The sequence below is a fragment of the Oryctolagus cuniculus genome, unplaced genomic scaffold (genome assembly GCF_964237555.1).
Source record: "Oryctolagus cuniculus unplaced genomic scaffold, mOryCun1.1 SCAFFOLD_57, whole genome shotgun sequence".
NCBI classification, from domain to species: Eukaryota; Metazoa; Chordata; class Mammalia; order Lagomorpha; family Leporidae; genus Oryctolagus; species Oryctolagus cuniculus.
Genome location: NW_027208388.1, coordinates 13,260 through 33,943, shown reverse-complemented (window position 1 = coordinate 33,943; position 20,684 = coordinate 13,260). Strand labels below are relative to the sequence as shown.

At 45.0% G+C, this 20,684-nt stretch overlaps 1 long non-coding RNA gene and 3 other non-coding genes across 5 annotated transcripts in view; all 4 read right to left on the bottom strand.

Moving 5' to 3' along the window:
• LOC138848388 (uncharacterized) overlaps nucleotides 1–20,684 on the bottom strand; it is a 39,861-nt gene that overhangs the window by 13,926 nt on the left and 5,251 nt on the right. Inside the window, exon 1 of one of the 2 annotated variants that reach the window (XR_011386149.1) lies at nucleotides 3,060–4,990. The exons of the other annotated variant lie outside the window; for it this stretch is intronic. This is a non-coding gene — a long non-coding RNA (uncharacterized lncRNA). Of the gene's footprint in view, nucleotides 1–3,059; nucleotides 4,991–20,684 lie in introns of those variants that run through there. 2 annotated transcript variants of the gene reach the window in all.
• LOC138848400 (U1 spliceosomal RNA) lies at nucleotides 5,863–6,030 on the bottom strand. The gene has a single exon (XR_011386155.1). It is a non-coding gene; the product is annotated as a U1 spliceosomal RNA (small nuclear RNA).
• On the bottom strand, nucleotides 10,774–10,937 carry LOC138848399 (U1 spliceosomal RNA). The gene has a single exon (XR_011386154.1). It is a non-coding gene; the product is annotated as a U1 spliceosomal RNA (small nuclear RNA).
• LOC138848401 (U1 spliceosomal RNA) lies at nucleotides 17,853–18,016 on the bottom strand. The gene has a single exon (XR_011386156.1). It is a non-coding gene; the product is annotated as a U1 spliceosomal RNA (small nuclear RNA).

Below are 20,684 nucleotides of genomic sequence, written 5' to 3'. Positions count from 1 at the left end.
CAAGCACAACAAAGTGAACCGGACAACTTTGCTCACACCAACCAGTCATACATACCATTGATTCACCCCTCAAATACTGCCAAATTCACCCATCTTCCTCTAGCTCTTATCACCCCTTTCTGGCCAACTGGTCATCTCTCAGCTGCACGTGACAGCCCATACACACAGTTGTTCCCTCCAATCTACTCTCCAAGCAGCAGCCAGGCTTCCTTTCAGGTTTTATTCCAATCATGTCACTCTTAAGGGATGCATTTCTGCACATCATCCTTTGTTCTGAAGGATCTTGTGGAGACTTTGTATGTTGAACAGACTTGGAAGCCAAATATGGCTGTCTCCCTCCACAGCAAAGGGTAGGCTTGTTTTCTATTCTGTGTAATAAAGAATATGTCTCCTTGGGGTGAGTGTTTGGCATAGCAGTTATGACGATGCTTGCCTGCTCATTGGCACAACAGGTTAAGCCACTGTCTGTGACACCAGCATCCATTATAAATTCTGATTCAAGTCTCAGCTGCTCCACTCCCAATTCAGTTCTCTGTTAATGTGCCTGGGAAAGCAATGGAAGATTGCTCAAGTGTGTGGGCCCCTGCCACCCACATGGGAGACCTGGATGAAGCTCCAGGCTCCTGGTTTCAACCTGCCTCAGCCCAGGACGTTGCAGCCATTTGGGGAGTGAATCAACACATGGAAGATCTCTCTCTCCCCCTCTCTGTAACTCTGCCTCTCAAATAAATATATGTCTTAATACTTAGATATTATTTACATATATATGTATATGTTATATACATAAACCTTAAGACATATATTTACTTGAGAGGCAGAATTACAGAGAGAGGGAGAGATGTCATCCATCTGCTGGTTCACTCCCCAAGTGACAGAAACAGCTGGAGCTGGGATGATCTGAAGCTAGGAGCTGGGAGCTTCTTCCAGGTCTCCCATGTGGGTACAGGGGCCCAAGCACTTGGGCCATCCTCCACTGTTTTCCCAGGCCACTGGTGGGGAGCTAGATTGGAAGTAGAGCAGCTGGGATTCAAACTGGTGCCCATGTGGGATGCTGGTACTGCAGGCAGACATATCTTTCTATGCCAAAGTTCTGGTCCCAAGACACAAGTCATTTTTTTTAGTTTGAAAGGCAGAGAGAGTTACATAGAGGCAGAGGCAGAGGTAGAGAGAGAAAGAGAGGTCTTCCATCCACTGATCCACTCCTCACATGGCCATAATGGCTGGAGCTGTGCCAGTCTGAAGCCAGGAGCCAGGAGCCTCTTCCAGGTCACTCATGTGGGTGGCAGGGGTCTAAGGACTTGGGCCATCTTCTACTGCTTTCCAGGTCATAGCAAAGAGCTTTATTGAAGTGGAGCAGCTGGGACTTGAACTGGCACCCATATGGGATGCTGGCACTGCATGCAGAGGCTTTACCCCCTATGCCACAGTACCAGCCCTGAAATAAGTCTTCTAAAAATAAATAAAAAATAGCCCTTGGCACACCCAAATGTTGTATATGAGTGCCTAGGTTTGAGTACCAGCTCCTTCCTGCTAATGTACACCCTGGGAGGCAGCAGGTGATGACTCAAGTACCTGGTTCTCTGCCACTCATATGGGAGATCCATATTGAGTTCAAGGCTCCTGGCTTCAACTGTCCAAGCCCCAGCAGTTTCAGGCATTTGGGGAGAGAACAAGCAGATGGAAGCTCTTTGTCTCTCAAATATATAAAGAAAGAATATGTCTTTCCTCTGGGATAAAGATCAGGAAGATTTACAGTCCATTCTACAAGACTCAAGTTCCTTAAGCTTGAGTTTCTTAAGCTCTTGGCCCATCAGGCAACACAGAGTAGGCAGGCATTACTTGGCCTTTCTCATTGCTCTGTAGGAACTGGGATTCAGATGTAAAAATGACAATACTTTATTGTTATTGCAGGAGTGAAAATGTGTCCTTTCTCTCTAACCCAGGGGTATATTATCTTCTTCCAGCACCCACAAAACTATAACAGATAACTGTTAGCTTGCAAAGAGGGTAAAGTCTCAGTTCTTGACATTACCAACTTAACCCTACTCCACTAAATACTTGAGCAGCATGTCCCTACTGTCAGGATCAAGATCAAACCTGTGACTGTCTCTTAACAAAGTCCTTCCTGCAGGTCATGGCTTCCTCTCTGCGTCTCCCTGCGTCCATTTCAGCTCACATCTGTTCTTTCTCTCCCATCAAAAATCTCTAAAAATGTGAAATGTTCTTCCATATCTTCTTTCCATTATTAACTATTTTTATTTCTTTAGATCTTGGAACCTCTGATCCCCACACATGTAGACCTCTCCTTTGCAGCACCTATCATGGCTGTGGTTTTATTTTCCTTTGGGTGATTACGTGATCTTGTTTTCTGCTTCTCCAGACAGGAAGAAGAAGGACTCCTACTGAGGTGCTACTTAAGTCTCCAGCCTTGGCCATAGCACAGAAAAGGTCTTCATGGATGAAAACAAACCTACCAGGCCAGTGCTGTGGCTCACTTAGCTAATCTTCCACCTGTGGTACTGGAATCCCATATAGGTGCCGGGTTCTAGTCCCAGTTGCTCCTCTTCCATTCCAGCTCTCTGCTGTGGCCTGGGAAGGCAGTGGAGGATGGCCCAAGTGCTTGGGCCCTGAACTCGTGTCGGAGACCAGGAAGAAGCACCTGGCTCCTGGCTTCAGATCGGCGTAGCTCCAGCCATAGCAGCCATTTGGGGGGTGAATGAGCAGATAGAAGATCCATCTCTCTCTTTGTCTCTCCCTCCTTCTCTGTAACTCTGCCTTTCAAATAAATAAATCTTAAAAAAAAAAAAAAAAAAAAAAAAAAAAAAAAAAAAAAAAAAAAAAAAAAAACAGAAAGAAAGAAAACCAGCCTCCTAACAAGGCTTTAAGACTTCTAATGAGCAGTATGACTGCAGTAGCAGAGAACATTTCATGTCTAAATTTAATGTTTAGATTTTTCCCCAAAAAACTCACTCATAGCTTTATGATGTCCCTGATTTTCTTCCAAACACTATTTAGAAATGTGGATCAAGTTGCTTCTGTCATCTCAGCACAGTACTTACCTTTCTTAAGAATTTTCTTAACTTTCACGTAATTCCCTTGTTTAACATACTCAAGAAGCTGAGCTCTAGGGAGTCATTTCTTAAGGTACTAAGCTGAACAGGACAGGGTACTGGAAGATGAACAGTCCGTGACATCCTGTTTCAAAAGAGAACAACAGGCCTATTCTAACTGAGCTAGAAATGCAATGAAGAAACTTAGATTCTTTCACATGTAGAAACTTGCCTACTTTGATAAATACAGTTGTCTCTGGGTATCAATGGAGATCTGGGTCCAGGATTCCTCCCCCTAACCCCAGTAATCCCTCAATGCTCAAGTCCTTTTTATAAAAATGGTAGAGTGTTTGCATATAGCCCAGATTCATTCTATCCTATACTTTAAATTATCTCTGGACTATTTATAATAGCTAATATATACATGCTATATAAATAGTTGTTATATTGTATTGTTCAGGAAAAATGACAAGAAAAAAGTCTGTACACATTTTGTGCAGATGCTATTTATTTCTTGAGGATATTTTTTATCTTTGGTTGGTTTAATTCATGGATGTGGGACTCATGGATACAAAGGGCCAACTGTAATGAAGAAGATTATGTAAAAATGAATGAAATTCTATGAGATTGATGAGACTGAAGAACTGACTATTCATCAGCATTTCTCTCTCTGCCTCTCTGTAACTGCCTTTTTTTTAAATTTTTTTTTTATTTTTTGACAGGCAGAGTGGACAGTGAGAGAGAGAGACAGAGAGAAAGGTCTTCCTTTTGCCGTTGGTTCACCTTCCAATGGCTGCCGCAGCCGGCGCGCTGGGGCTGGTGCATCACACTGATACGAAGCCAGGAGCCAGGTGCTTCTCCTGGTCTCCCATGGGGTGCAGGGTCCAAGGGCTTGGGCCATCCTCCACTGCACTCCCGGACCACAGCAGAGAGCTGGCCTGGAAGAGGGGCAACCAGGACAGAATCCGGCGCCCTGACCAGAACTAGAACCGGGTGTGCCAGTGCTGCAGGTGGAGGATTAGCTTATTGAGCTGCGGCGCCAGCCTGTAACTGCCTTTCAAATAAATGGATAAATTCTAAAAAAAAAAAAAAAAGAAGAATTTAACATTGTGTCATTAAGATAATTTTTACTTTTGTTTATCTGCTTTCTCCCATTTTATCTAATTGTTTAATTTTTAATTATTTTTTAAATTTTGGAAACTATTGACTTTGAAATGTTAGAACACAAATATGCAGTCATTATATATTTAAGATTGGGGGTAGATACGTGGCACAGCAGTTGAGTTGCTGTTTGGGATGCCAGCATCCCATATCACAGCACCTGGTTTGAGTCCTGGCTATTCCACTTCCTGCTAATACGTACCCTGGGAGGCAGCAGATGATGGCTCAAGTATATATATATATATATGTGGAGAGAGAGGACAGTATTAAGTAGTGGTTAAGTTCATACTTCAGACTCTGAAGTTCTGGCTCTGTTACTTCCCTGTTACCTTAGAGAAATTATCCAACACTGATACACTTCCACGTCTTCATCTGTAAAATGCAGCTTAAAATAACCAGATGGTTGTTGAGCGTTTCAAGTGAGCTAATATGTGTAGTGTCCTTAGAATAGTGCCTGGCACACCAGGAGTTCTCTGTAGTTGCTAGCTATTACTGTACACAATAACCATGCACAGACATTTTACTTTGTACACTTTGAAACTATACTTGACTATCATTCATACAAAATCAAGTGTTGTACCTACTGCTATGATTTGAATGTGTCCCCCAAAGTTCATGTATTGGAAACTTGATCACCAATGTGAAGCTACTGGAAGTTGGGACCTTTAAGAGCTACTTAGGTTATGTTTACTCCCTCCTCATGAATGGAATGAATGCTGTTATTGTTGAGGGAACAAGTTTTTTTTTTTTTTTAATTCATTCATAGGAATAGGTTCCCTATAAATGGATCAGTTCAGGGCCCATTTTGCACCTCCCACTGTCCCTGTACTTCACCTCCCACTCCTGCTGCCTCTCATCCTGCAGTGATGCAGAAAAAAGGCCCTCGGGGCAGCGCTGTGGTGCAGTGGGTTAATGCCCTGGCCTGCAGCGCCAGCATCCCATATGAGCACCGGTTCGAGTCCCAGCTGCTCCAATTCCTATCCAGCTCTCTGCTATGGCCTGGGATAGCAACAGAAGATGGCCCAAGTCCTTGGGCCCATGCACTCATGTGGGAGACCTGGAAGAAGCTCCTGGCTCCTGGCTTTGGATCTGCACAGATCTGGGCGATGTGACAAATTGGGGAGTGAACCAACAGATGGAAGACCTCTCTCTCTGCCTCCTCTCTCTCTGTAACTCTCAAATAAATAAAAATAAATCTTAAAAAAAAAGGGTGGGTGGGTGGGAGGGAAGTTATGGTGGGGGAAAGCCACTGTAATCCAAAAGCTGTACTCTGGAAATTTATTAAATAAAAGTTTTAAAAAAAGAGAGAGAAAGGCCCTCACCCCCTCACCCCACACCACGCCCCTTACCTTGGACTTTTCAGCTTTCAAAACTATGAAAAATAATTCCTGCGCATTATCAATTGCCTAGAGGCCTGTGCTATGCCGCAGTAGGTTAAAAACACAGCCTACAGCACTGGCCAAATGGATGGCAGTTGGAGTCCCATCTGCTCCCTTTCTCATCCAGCTCTAGGAAAATAGCAGAAGACACTTGGACTCCTGCACCCCCATGCAATACCCAGACCACATCCACACAGAGAGCCAAGAACCAATGACAAACAAAAGTCGTGACAAACAAAGGATACTGAAATCTACTATTCAAACACCAACACAAGGAGAAAATGCAAACACAGTACCCCACTACCAGAAGCCACACAGCTGAGTTTCCCACATTTGGGGAAATCATTTGAGAAATCAGCACATCGGGAGTACAATGCATAAGCCTCATCCTGGAAAAACTACCTTTGTGATTGTAGCATATTCCCCTGCCAGGTAAGTATGAGTTGCAGGTGCCCCCAGCATGGGCCCAGTGATGCATACACACTGTACAGTTCGGGTCGTTCCTGAAACGACTCTGGGGCTTTACCTGCGAATTACCAACCAAAAGAAAAGAGATTTTCACACTATAGCTTAGTAGTTGTGATAAAGATGATATGACTATGTCTTCAGGGAACGCGCTTCCAAAATCGCTCGGAGTCTTTAATCTACATACTCCACCTCCTGGAGTCACGTCATACGCAGGCCCAGCCCCGCTGGGCGCCCGCCAGCGGCTTCCTCTCGGCGGACCGCGACCTTTATCCCGTTTAGCTGCTCCTCCTGCCCGCGCTGAGGAACGTGAAACCGGGCTATTTTTCTGACAAAAAGGCAGCCTTCCCCCAGCTTTTCGCGTAGCCAAAGACCTTCAGGTAGACAGCTGAGAGCTCAACTTTAGCAAACGGGCATGGATAGGATTTTATTCCCGAGGCAACTTCATGCCTTCCCAGTACACTGACGCTCCAAGCAGACCATCTCTGTTGCAAGCGAGGAACAGGGCGTGCTAGCTGGGTGTATGTACTGCAGAGTAGGGGTTCTGGAACCCAACATCTGGACTGCAACTCAGTGTTCACACTGGACAACTCTAGACAAGGTTCTAGCCACTGAACCTGTTTGGAAAATACGCATCACTGACCTTGGAGAAGTACTTGTGATAATTAAACCAAATAAAGTAGCAAAGCAACAGCCTAAACTGTAACACATAATTATAACTTGTGAATCTGGCAACCCAATGAAAACCTGAAAACAAACCAATACTAACAGCCACCATCCACTACTGAGTGCTTACTATGCACCCCACTTTACATGTTATCTTTGTAACTCAGGTGGGAGTTAGAATCTTTTTTTTTTTTTTATTTGTTTCACAAATAAAGAACCCTCAAGCATGACAAAACTTAATTGCTTGCCAGACTTTAAAAACTCTTTGCCTTCTCCCCGCCCCCCCCCCCCCCCTTGACAGCTCTCATCTTTTGGTTCAATCCCCAGATGCACACAACGACCAGGAATGGGCCCGGACAAAGCCACCCTCGAGTCCCAGCTCCACTCCCAATTCCAGCTTCCTGATGATGTGCACCCTGGGAGGTAGTGATAGCTCAGGAGTTGTGTTCCCAGCTGGAAATCCAGGCTCCTAGTTTTGGCCTGGCCCAGCCCTGTCTGTTGGCAGGTATTTGGGAGGAGAACCAGCAGATGAACAATGGATCTCTGTCAGTCTCTGTCTCTCTGCCTTTCAAATAAAAATAACTGCTAAACAAGGAAGGATGGGAAGGAGGGAGGGAAGGAACTTAGAGACAAAGGGATAAAGGTGGTTTTTTTTTTTTTTTTTTTGGACAGGCAGAGTTAGTGAGAGAGAGACAGAGAGAAAGGTCTTCCTTCTGTTGGTTCACCAACCCAAATGGCTGCTACAGTCGGCGCACCGCGCTGATCTGAAGCCAGGAGCCAGGTGCTTCTCCTGGTCACCCATGTGGGTGCAAGGCCCAGACACTTGGGCCATCCTCCACTGCCTTCCCAGGCCACAGCAGAGAGCTGGACTGGAAGAGGAGCAACTGGGACAGAATCCAGCGCTCTGACAGGGACTAGAACCTGGAGTACCAGCACCGCAGGCAGAGGATCAGCCTAGTGAGCCACGGAGCTGGCCAGGGATAAAGATTTTAAGGAGAGGCTCTCCAAGTTTGGACAAACTCCAAAAAGATAAACTACTGGATGGAGACCTTCATTCATTACTCAGAAAAGAATGAAGAGCCCTGCTCACAGAGAAAAACAGAAATGTCTAGGAGAAAGCATCCTGCATTTGAGTGCATTGGCCTAGTCACATCAGATGCAATTTATTTACTTGTTCAGTTTCTAGGTGTGTCCCTTCAAGCAGAGCCTGTATTTATAAATTTACTCTATTTTCTTTGTTTCCTTTTGTCCTCCTTTGGCATTTAGTAAAATGCTGACTTTTTTTTTTATTTTTTGACAGGAAGAGTGGACAGTGAGAGAGAGAGACAGAGAGAGAAAGGTCTTCCTTTGCCGTTGGTTCACCCTCCAATGGCTGCCGTGGCCGGCGCTCTGCGGCCGGCGCACCGCACTGATCCGATGGCAGGAGCCAGGTACTTATCCTGGTCTCCCATGGGGTGCAGGGCCCAAGGACTTGGGCCATCCTCCACTGCACTCCCTGGCCACAGCAGAGAGCTGGCCTGGAAGAAGGGCAACCGGGACAGAATCCGGCGCCCCGACCGGGACTAGAACCCTGTGTGCCGGCGCCGCAAGGCGGAGGATTAGCCTAGTGAGCCACAGCGCCGGCCCCAAAATGCTGACTTTTAAGGAGGAGTAAGTTCAAGAGACCTATACAGTTCAATATTGTGACTATACTTAATAACTATCTATTGTTATCTTGAAAATTCCTGAGAGTAATTTTTTTTTTGCTAATCTGTCTTTAAGATGTATTTATTTGAAAGACAGAGTGACAGAGAGAGAGGGAGAGACAGAGATCTTTGATCTGCCAGTTCACTCCCCAAATGGCTGCAGCAGTGGTGGGCCTAAGTACATGGGCCATCCTCTGCTGTTTTCCCAGGAGCATCAGCAGGCAACTGAATTGGAAGCAGAGCAGCTGGGACTTGAACTATTGCTCCAATGTGGTATGCCAGTGTTGTAGACAGCAGTTTAACCCACTGTATCACAATGCTGACCCCTGGTCAGTCTTTTTTAGATAGAGCTCATATCCTCTGGTTCACCTGCTGAATGCCCATGACAGCTGGGGCCAGGCCAGGTCAGAAGTTGGGAGCTGGAAGCTCAATCGAGGTCTCCCACATGAGTGGGTGGGAGGGACACAGTACCCAAGCCATCACTTGCTCCCTACCAGGATGTACATTGGCAGGAGGCTGAACTCAGAAGCTGAACCTGGGACTCAAACCCAGGTAGTCTAATATGGGATGCTGGCACCCCTAGCTTAAAAGCTTATCTGCTAGGCCAAATGCCCACCCTGACAGTGATTTTAAGTGTTTTCACCACAAACAAGTGATAAGTATGCCAGGTAACACATATGTTAATTAGTTCAATTTAGTTGTTCCATAATGTATTCATATTTCTAAACAATATGCTATATGCAATAAACATAAACATCTTTTCTTTGTCAATTAAGAGAATGTCAACCTGAAAGGTGTGAGGAAAAAGGAAGGGAGAGCTTCAGTTTTGGAGTGCAGCAGGCCCAAAGCTTGGGAGAGAGAGATTGTGCAGTGAATGAATGTCTGCAATGGAAAAAGCCAATGGAGCAAGCTAGAACTACATTAGGAGTCAAGTGCATCTAGAGCTTAGGCTGGCTCAGCAGTTAAGTGAAAACTCAGACTTTATGGCAAAAGGAAGACACAGAAGAGTTTTCAGGTGAGTAATGATTGGTTGCTTTTTACTTTTTATAATAAAGATATATTTACTTATTGGAAAGACACAGAGAGAGAGAAGGTGATAGATCATGCATCCGTTGGTTCATTCCCCCAAATGGCTGCAATGGCAAGGGCAGGCCAGGCAGAAGCCAGGAGCTTCATCTGGAACTCCCAAATGGGTGCAGGGGTCCAAGTAGTTGGGCCATCTTCCACTGCTTTCTCGAGCCCATTAGCAGGGAGCAGGATTGGAAGTGGAGCAGCCAGACTGGAATCGGCACTTATGGGGGATCCTGGTGTCCCAGGCAGAAGCTTTACCCACTATACCACAATGCTGGGCCCTGGTTAGGCTTTTTATATATTTTTAAAGAAAGATTTATTTGGGGCCAGTACTAATGTGCCTGGAAGGGCTGTGAAAGATGGCCCCAGCCACTCACATGGGAGACCTGAATGGAATTCCTAGCTGGCCCAGCACTGACCGTGAAGTGATGGCTCTTTGCTATGGTCTGGGAAAGCAGTAGAAGATGGCCCAAGTCCTTGTGCCCCTGCGCCTGAGTGGAAGACTTGGAATAAGCTCCTGCCTCCTGACTTTGGATCAGCGCAGCTCTGGCCATTGCAGCCAACTGGGTAGTAAACCAGAGGATGGAAGACCTCTCTCTTTCTCTCTTTCTCTGCCTCTCCTCTCTCTTTGTAACTCTTTGAAATAAATAAATAAATCTTAATTATTTTTTTTGAGAGGTAGAGTTACAGAGAAAAACATCTCCCATCCACTGGTTCACTCCCCAAATGGACACAATGGCTGGTGCTGGGCAGGCCATAAGCAGGGAGCTGGAGCAGAAGTGTAGCAGCCAGGATTTGAACTGGCACCCATATGGAATGCCAGAGGCTTTAATGCAGTAGACAAGGCACAGCCCCTGTTAAATGCTTAAGTAGAAAGGACTAACAAATAGTGACCCAAAACTACAATGCAATTGGTTGGATTTAGAGAAAAATCACTGTTCAAGAGAATAGCATACCCTGGCTGTTTCAGAATTCAAATCAACCTAGAGAACTAGCACAAGAAACCTAATTGCTCTTTTCTCAAAATAGCAATATGATCCAGATGGATGCCCATGCTGAGGAAAATCACCTCAGTCACAAGGCAAAGAAAAAAGACCTCAGCAGACAATGCTCTACACCAAACCAGCACAATACCTATAAACTTCTCAACCAAATTACATAAAATAGCCCTTATGTCTAAAAAACACCCCTTTACAAGAGCAGTTAGCTGCTGTAAGGGCTTCATTCAAAGGCACAACTCCCCTCACAATGACTAACCTTTACAGTACTGAAAACTTTTCTTCAGACCGAAGAAAACAGGGGAGAGCGCGAACGCAATCCCCCACTACCACAAATTATGCAGTCAAGTTTCCCACATTTGAGGAAATTGCAGGGGTCAACATATCCCGAGTGCAATGGATGAGCCTCACCCTGGGAAAACCACCTTTGTGATCATGATATCTCCCCTGCCAGGTAAGTATGAGTTGGTCAGTCCTGAGGTCTGTCATAGCCTGCTGTAAACAGCACTGTTTACATATGGTCTCCACATAAATGTTCGGCTAAAAGCCGCATATAATGATGTGAAATTAATCAAAACACTCTGAAACCTATGAAAAATCAGAAGCCTTTGAAAATTCCCCAAATTACACTCTGAGACATACAAGCATGGAAGAAGCACCCTTTCCCAGTCTGCACTGCAATTCTTCATCTACATATCACCCGCCTCCACAGATGACGTCAGCCCTGGGACTCACTTTCCGCATTCACAATCAGTCCTTCCTCTTTCCCTAAAGACGAAGCTTGTAAACAGTGTAATGGCATGTGATACTTTTTTCTTTGTAAAGATTTATTTATTTACTTGAAAGGCAGAGTGACAGAAAGAATCTTCTATCTGTTGTTTCATTCCCCCAAATGCCTGCAACAGCTGGGTCTAGGCCAGGCTGAAGCTACGAGCCAGGAAAGCCATCCATGTCTATCACACATGTAGCAGGAACCCAAGTACCTGGCCATCCTCCTCTGCCTTCCAAGGTGTCTTAGCAGGGAGCTTTATGGGAAGCATCAAGAAGCAGGGACTCAAACTGGCACACCCCAAAGGGGTTGCCAGCAGTACAAGGCTAGCCCTAGCGTGATAATTCTTGCTGTTTCTTTTCACCTTGCAGCCTACTAGCACACTATTGTTGACATTTTCTTTCATAAACGTAGTAATCAGATGCTTATTTTTTGAGTGTGAATATATGTAATAGTAATAAAGTTATATGTAATTATATTTAATAGTACTAAACATAATAATGGTAGTAGTAGCTGGGAACACATACATGGCACTTATTATATGTCAGACACTGTTCTAAGTATTTTACATAACGTAAACACATTAATCTTCATAATCATTCTATGAGGTAGGTACAACTGTTATCTCCATCTTTACAACAGGCACAGAAAGAGTACCTTTAAATTTAATAGTATATCCAGCCTTATTCCACTTGATGAACACATTTTTTAAATGCTCACAGTCGGGCCTGGCGCCGTGGCTCACTTGGCTAATCCTCCGCCTGTGGCGCTGGTATCTCATATGGGCGCTGGGTTCTAGTCTCAGTTGCTCCTCTTCCAGTCCAGCTCTCTGCTGTGGCCGAGGAGGGCAGTGGAGGATGGCCCAAGTGCTTGGGCCCTGCACCCGCATGGGAGACCAGGAGGAAGCACCTGGCTCCTGGCTTTGGATCGGCGCAGCGCCAGCCATAGCGGCCATTTGGGTTGGTGAACCAACAGAAGGAAGACCTTTCTCTCTCTCTCTCTCCCTCTCTCTCTCTCTCTGTAATTCTACCTGTCAAATAAATAAATAAATAAAATCTTTGAAAAAATAACTAAATGTTCACAATCCATTTCATCCATTCATTCGACAAGAGTTTGCTGTATTCCTATTGTTAGGGCCTTAAGAGTGGTAAAATGTGTAAGGATTAATCTCTCTTTCTGAAGAACCCAGAACCCAGGGAAGTAGAAAAGATAAGGCAAATGAAAATAAGAAACCCGGAGCCACCTGCAGTGCTGGCATCCTTTCTGAGTCTCGGCTACTCCACTTCCGATTCAGTTCTCTGCTAAAGTGCCTGGGAAAGAAGCTGAAGATGGCCCAAGTTCTTGGCCTCCTGTACCCCTGTGGGAGACCTGGAAGAAGCTCTGGGCCCCTGGCTTCAGATCAGCCCAGCTCTTATCATTGTGGCCACTGGGGAGTGAACTAGTAGACGGAAGACTCACTCTCTCTCTCTCTCTCTCTCTCTCTCTCTAACTCTGCTTTTTAAGTAAATCTAAAAAGAAAGGCAGGCAGGCATACAGGAAATGTGAATCTTGCCCTAGTGTTCCTCTTTATCTCTTATCTCAAGTAGAATTCCTATTCATTGCACCATCCTGTGATCAATCATTCTTTGAGGCAAGAAACCCCTGCCAAGGATAGCACAGTTTCTTATGCAATGGATCTTTCCTAACCCTGGCTGCTATAAAAAGAACAAGAGATGGGCTGGCACTGTGGCTTACTTGGTTAATCCTCTGCCTATGGTGCCAGCATCCCATATGGGTGCTGGGTTCTAGTCCTGGTTGCTCTTCTTCCAGCCACAGTCTCTGCTGTGGCCTGGGAAGGCAGTGGAGGATGGCCCAAGTACTTGGGCACCTGAACCCACGTGGGAGACCAGGAGAAAACACCTGGCTCCTGGCTTTAGATCAGCATAGCTCCGGCTGTGGTGGCCATTTGGGGGGTGAACCAACAGAAGGAAGACCTTTCTCTCTGTCTCTCTCCCTCACTGTCTATCTGTCAAATAAAAAAGAGAGAGAGAGAGAGAGAGAGAGAGAGAACTTCTCCAGAGGAAACTAGGGCAGGCTCCCTTGAAGCGATGACATTTAAGACAGGTCTCAAAGAGTGTGAAGAAAAATGTAATATTATTTATGAAAGAACAAAAAAGGTATGAAGGGAATAAAAGGGTACCTGGGAACTGGGTTGGAGGTTAAGGGCACGTTTCTATGCGTTATTTATCAAGAACTCTATATACATGTAATTAAAGTAAATGTTAAGGAATGAAATAAAAGGGGGACAGGACTTGGCCCTGTAAAAATGGGCACTGTAATCCAAGAGGAATGTGTTCTACCTAGATACTACACACCTGATCAGCAAGAGGGATGGAAAATACTTTTTTAAAGATTTATTTATTTATTTATTTATTTGAAAGTCAAAGTCACACAGAGAAAGAAGGAGAAGCAGAAAGAGGGGGGGGGGTCTTCCATCCACTGGTTCATTCCCCAGGTGGCTGCAATGGCCAGAGCTGTGCTGATCCGAAGCCAGGAGCCAGGTCTCCCAAGCTGGTGCAGGTCTCCCATGCTGATGCAGGGGCCCAAGGACTTGGGCCATCCTCTACTGCTTTCTCAGGCCATAGCAGAGAGCCGGATCAGAAGTGGAGCAGCCAGGACTCGAATCATTGCCCATATGGGATGCTAGCACTGCAGGCCGGGGCTTTACCTGCTATACCACAGCACTGGTCCCGGGATGGAAAAATTAATGTGCCTATAGTACCAATTTAGAGGAAAAATAAAACAAAGAGCTATCATAGATTTACCAGGGCCTAAGAGTGGAGATCTACAGAACTCTAAATGTTTTTGAGGGGATAGAGAGGAGAGTCAAGGTCAGATCTGGCTGGCTCCATGGGCAAGTGAGTTGTGTACTAGCTCAGGGTCCTGCACTTGGGACTCCTTACTTGGTTCATTTAAAAAAATTATTTACTTATTTGAAAGAGTTACACAGAGAGAGGAGAGACCAAGAGAAAGAGAGAGTGAGGTCTTCCATCCACTGGATCACTCCCTAGTTGGCTGCAACAGAGCTGTGCTGACCCGAAGCCAGGAACCAGGAGCTAATTCCGGTCTCAAGGACTTGGGCCATCTTCTACTGCTTTCCCAGGCCATAACAGAGAGCTGGATTGAGAGTAGAGCAGCTGGGTCTCAAACCGGCCCCCAAATGGAATGCCGGTGCTTCAGGCCAGGGTGTTAACCCGCTGCACCACAGCACCAGCTCCTCCTTACTTGGTTTAATACTCTGCTACCAACACCTTGAAATTCTTTTTAACAAGGAGCTCTCAGGACCTGCGTTGTGGCACACAGGGTAAAGCTGCAATGCCAGACGGGGATGACAGTTCGTGTCCTGGCTGTTCCACTTCCAATCCAGCTCCCTGCTAATGGCCTGGGGAAAGCAGCAGTAGATGGTCCAAGTGGTTGGGTCCCTGCTAACCATGTGGGAGACCTGGAAAAAGCTGCTGGTATCAGCCGGGCCCAGCCCTGGTCTTTGTGGCCATCTGGGGAGTGAAACAGTGGAGGGAAGATCAGTCTGTCTCTCCTTCTCTCTAAAACTCTGACGTTAAAAAAAAAAACAAAGAAACAAGTGTCGCTCCCCCTCTTCGTGGAGGAGCAACACAGGACCCTGCGCTGTTCTTTTGTCTGCTCGGCCCTCCCCGGGTTTGCTGCTGGTTCTTCCCGGGTTGGCTACTATCCCTTCCACCTCCGTGGAAGGGCAGTTCCCCCTGGCCACATTCCCCACTTCCGCAGGGGAGCGGCACACCGCCGGCCGGCTCTCTGGGGGCTGCACAGGTGTTTCTTCAGATGTTCCCCTTAGATGTTCCTCGTAGATGTTCTTCGTGAATGCCGTCTCTCTCCTCCTTTATAGTCCTCCTCAGCCAATCCCAACTCGGCTGCCCACACGCCGAGCACGCTGCTCTCCAATCAGGAGCAAGTCCTACAGTTTATTGGTTGAACTGGAGGCAGCTGCGTAGAAGCTGTTTTCTCCTCTCCCAGCGCCATATTGTGGGAGAGCAGATGCATAGAATAAGTCTTAATTCCAGTAACAATATAGTCCGAGTTGCTCCCCACAGTGGGAGAGCAGATGCATAGAATAAGTCTTAATTCCAGTAACAGTATAGTCCGAGTTGCTCCCCACAACAAGAAGCTCTCATTAACATTTTGTAAAGGGACACAATACATAGTCAAGGGAGGAAAGATGATGTACATTTTGTAGGGAAGTTCAAACTTTCCCTCTGAAGGTTCAATATTTGAATCAGCTGAGATAAACTGTGAATGGACAGAATAACAGTAGAAAAGCCTTAACAAATGTATTTGATCATGGTTTTATGTGATGGGAGAGGCTTTAAAGACCCAAGGTAAACTATCCATTTATATGCTTAGGTTCAGTGAAGCTTGGACAGCTGAACAGAAATATGATTGGATAAAAAGGATATGATGATAATAATAGAGTGAGTGGGGAAACAGCAAGGCCTGTCCAGATTCTTCCCCTCTCTTCCTTCAGGGTAGGGGACAGGACCCTTCCTGGAATACAATGGGGGTCTTAAGACAATCAATCAAACATAGTTTCTTTATGGCCAACTTTTTTTTTATTTGAAAGAATTAGAGGGAGGAGGAGGGAAGGAGATAGATATCTTCCATATGCCGGTTCGTCTTTCCTCCCCCCCGCCCCCGGAAATGGCAGCAACAGGCTGAAGCCAGGAGCTTCATCTGGGTCTCCCAGGCAGGTGCAGGGGCTCATTAGAAGGGAGCTGGACCAGAAGTGGAGCAGCCAGGACTCAAACTGGCACCCAGATGGGATGCCAGCATTGCAGAGGCAGCTTAACCCTCTAGGCCACAGTGCTGGCACCCTTTGGGCAACCCTTACACAGCGAAGTGGGGAAAAGTTAAGAGCAATACTTTTGGGTTTTATGGCTGGCTTTGCAGAAAAGAGGCTCTGGTTTCTCTAACCCACTTTGGGGAAGAGGGATTCTAGTTTCCATTGCTTGCCTTGGGGAAGAATCAGCCGCAGTGACACAGTACGGCAGAAGGTTGGACCAAACTTTAATTTTGAGACCTTCATTTTGGGGTGTCTCTTTTCTTTTATTTTTTTTAAATATTTATTTGAAAAGCAGAGTTACAGAGAGGCAGAGACAGAGACATTATACAGACTATTTCACTGCCAGCACCCTGCATGGACTTCACAAGTGAGCTGTACTGGTCACTTCTGTCACAGGAGGACTTCCTGAAGCTCATGCCTACTTACTTTAAACCCACCAAAAAGAATGCTCCATGGGGAATCTCCTTGAGTAATGCCTTGGACCACAACAAAGACTTGGATCTATGTTTGTCTTTCAGATCCTTTCTCCCAGTGATGAACCTCTTGTGTGACCTTCAAGCATAGTATGTACCTCCTAAACCTGTAGGTAATAACATTCCTCCCTCCCCCATTTTGTATCTGTCCTAATCTTTGAAAGGGTGCCAGTGAAGGTGTGCTCTCCATCTTAAAGATCCTAAACCAAAATAATATGTCAATTTATGCAAAAAATCCTAAAGCACTCACCATAAAAAATTTAAAAAAAAACCTTTAAAACATTCATAAGCAAAGTTCACAGGAAATACGATCAATACCTTAAACCAATATATTTCTTTGAAATAGCAAGACTACTTGGAAAATGAATTTTTGAAATCATTTGACAAGTAAATGATTCTATTTCCTAATATTTACATGTCTACTAACCATTTCTAATAATTCTCCACATAATCTACTACACCCCTAGTTTCTTTAATGGATTATGATAAACTTTTGCTTATCATCCTACTTTCCAATGAGAAAAATAAGAAAACTTTCAACTGGAAACGAACTAAAATTATGCCATATATAATAAAGGAATGATAGAGAGGTGAAAGCACTGAGGCACAGGGAAAGCCAGATACGGTAAACCACATTCGTGATCACGGTACCTCTCTCTGCCAAGTAAATATGAGTGTTAAGGACTGCTTGACATATTACACTCAGATTCCATACACTCTGCAGATAGGGTCACCGCATTTACAAAGTTCCAGACCATCACTTGTGACATAGAGGTTTCTCCGAAATTTTAACAGCCAAAAAATAACATTTTGTATACTGAAATGCTTTCAAAAACCCAAGAAATCTATGTAGAGTGTGGACAAGTCCAGAAGACATAGCGCTTATATACATAGCTCAGCCCCTTTTGGTGACGTCATAAGTGCCCGACGAATCTGAGGCTACCGGTCGGAACTTCAGCCGTTCTACTTTCGATCCAGTTAACAGTCGGAGAAAGCAGTGGAAAATAGCCTAAGGGCTCGGTACCCCGCACCCAACATAAAAGATTCAGAAGTTCCTGGCTCTAGGATTGAGATCGCCCAAGCTCTGGGCCAGCCATTATAGCATGAATCCGGGGTGGAAGACATTTCACATGTCCTTCAAAAACATGATACTAACAAAGTTTAGGATTAAGCCAAAGCAAGGAAGCTAGATAGAACTGTACAAACGCATCCAGAGAAAATTAACCACAAAAAAACCCGCAAAAACCTAAGACTATTATGTTTTCCCTTTGAGCAACAAAAGCCAGGGAAAAGCGCGACCGCAGTCCCCCACTTGCACAGATTATGTAGCCAGGTTTCTCACATTTGGGGAAATCACAGGGCTCAGCACATTGAAGCACAATGGATGAGCTGCACCCTGGGAAGACCACCTTCGTGAGGACAACATCTCCCCCTGCCAAGTAAGTATGAGCTAAGGGGATTGCTTGGTATCTCACCCTCATATTCAAACCACTTCAAAGTTAAGGTCATTTTTATCATGCAATCTAGCAACGTTTCTCATTTTTCAATAAAAAATTCAAACTGCAGTAATAAAACATCAGTATTTCTATTTGTGGTTATGCCAAAAATCTTAGGAAATATGAACCTAGAGTGCAAAAGACTGGCAGCCACTGCACTTAATCTACATATTCCACACCCCTTTTGCTGAGCTCATTCGGCGTCCTTTTCCTAGTATACTGGCTGATGCTACCGAACTAAAACTTAAAGATAAACCTACATAAACTTTTGCCTTCAAAGATTTGTCAATATTGGTATCACTGTGATTTCTGACACAGTTCACCCAGCTGTTGTCCGTGTAACCTCAATGAGCAAATCTGAAAAGATGAAATCTGGAAAAACTAAATTTGACAATTCACAGCATGTATTGTTCAATATATGTCGTCAGTACAAAACTTCAGGCTTATGTGCAGCCTGCTCCCTTTCAAACAGGAAACAAATGATCACCTTCACTTGAAAGATGAGTTATACAAATGCTAATTCTAATTTTGAAGGGAAAAAAACAGGGAAGAACTGAGTTCCCCACTTGAGGCCCACAGTGGGACAGATGACCATCATCACTGGAAAACACCTTTGTGACCAATGTCACTCCTCCTTGTCGCTCCCCGTCTTCGTGGAGGAACGACACAGGACCCTGCGTTGTTCTTTTGTCTGCTCGGCCCTTCCCGGGTTGGCTACCGTCCCTTCCACCTCCGTGGAAGGGCGGTTCCCCCTGCCACTTTCCCCACTTCCGCGGGGGAGCGGCACACCGCCGGCAGGCTCTCTCGGGGGCTGCTCAGATGTTCCTCAGGTGTTCCTCTTAGATGTTCCTGGTGCATGTTGTCTCTCTCCTCCTTTATAGTCCTCTTCCACCAATCCCAACTCTGCTACCCACACGCCGAGTACGCTGCTCTCCTCCAATCAGGAGCAGGTCCTGCTGTTTATTGGTTGAACTGGAGGCAGCTGCGTAGAAGCTGTTTTCTCCTCTCCCAGCGCCATATTGTGGGAGAGCAGATGCATAGAATAAATCTTAATTCGAGTAACAGTCTAGTCCGAGTTGCTCCCCACACTCCTGTCTCAGACAATGGCTAAGAATTCACATATTCCAGGCCAACCTAATAACATTATCATAATTCTCAACCCTTTCCATTCATTCCTCACAGTACATTAGAATTTGAGTTTCTAAGTTGAACAGATGTATTCTTTAATTGTCTCTGCAACATTACTAGAACCACCCTATTTCCTAATTCTTACATAAAAGATTTCTTCTTGTAGTCTCTTTTTCAAAATATAGTAGCCACTTTTGTATCTTTAAAACGGGAAGAAATTACTGCTATCTTAAAAATAATTGTAATTAGGCCAGCGCTGTGGCTCACTTGGCTAATCCTCCACCTGTGGCTCCGGCACCCCGGGGTTCTAATCCTGGCTGGGGCGCCGGGTACTAGTCCCGGTTGTTCCTCTTCCAGTCCAGCTCTCTGCTGTGGCCCGGGAGTGCACTGGAGGATGGCCCAACTGCTTGGGCCCTGCACCCGCATGGGAGACTGGAAGGAAGCACCTGGCTCCTGGCTTCGGATTGGTGCAGTGCTGGCCATAGCGGCCATTAGGGGAGTGAACCTTTCTCTCTCTCTCTCTCTCACTGTTTATAACTCTCTCTCTCTGTCTCTCTCTTTCACTGTCTAACTCTGCTTGTCAAAAAAAAAATCATAATTAAAGATTAACACGCAATAACCAAGAACACAGAAGTGTCCAAAATAGTAAGAAAAAAAATGGGGCAGGGGGAAGGGGATTTTGTGATGTAGGGGAAAATTACTACTCAAGACTTTTTTTCCAACAGACTATCAGTTCGATTTTTATATATTTTCTTCTGTAAATAAGTATTATATGTGTGTTTTATGCATATAAAGAAAGAAAATCTATAAATATTTTTATGTGAAACAAGTTATCTCAAAATCTGGTTGCAAACTATTTGAATAAGGGGAAAAAGTCGTACATATGACCTATACTGGTAATAATCACCAACAATTCTTAAATCCCAAATGCCAGTTTCAGATTTGTGCATTCTTATTTTGTTTTTAAATATTTTATTTATTTTTTATTTGAGAGGTAGAGTTACAGTCAGAGAGTGGTAGAGACAGAAAGGTCTTCCATCTGCTGGTTCATTCCCCAAATGGACTCAAAGGCCAGAGCTGGGCTGATCCGAAGCCAGAAGCCAGCAGCTTCTTCCGGATCTCCCATGTAGGCACAGTGGCACAAGCACTTGGACCATCTTTTATTGATTTCTCAGGCCATAGCAGAGAGCTGGATCAGAAGAGGAGCAGCTGGGACACGAACTGGTGTCCATATGGGATGCCAGTGCCTCAGGCAGAGGCTTAGACTACTACACCACAGCACCAGCCCCTATAATTAAGACTTAAAGAGAAATTCTGACACACACTATAAGATAGATGAACCTTGAAGATATTAAGTCAAATAAGCCCAATCACAAAAAGGATGGATTCTATACATTCCACTTATATGAGGTATCAAGTGTAATCAAAGTCATTGAAACATAATGGTGGTTGCGAGGAATCGAGACAGTAAGAAATGAGTTTTCTTAATTA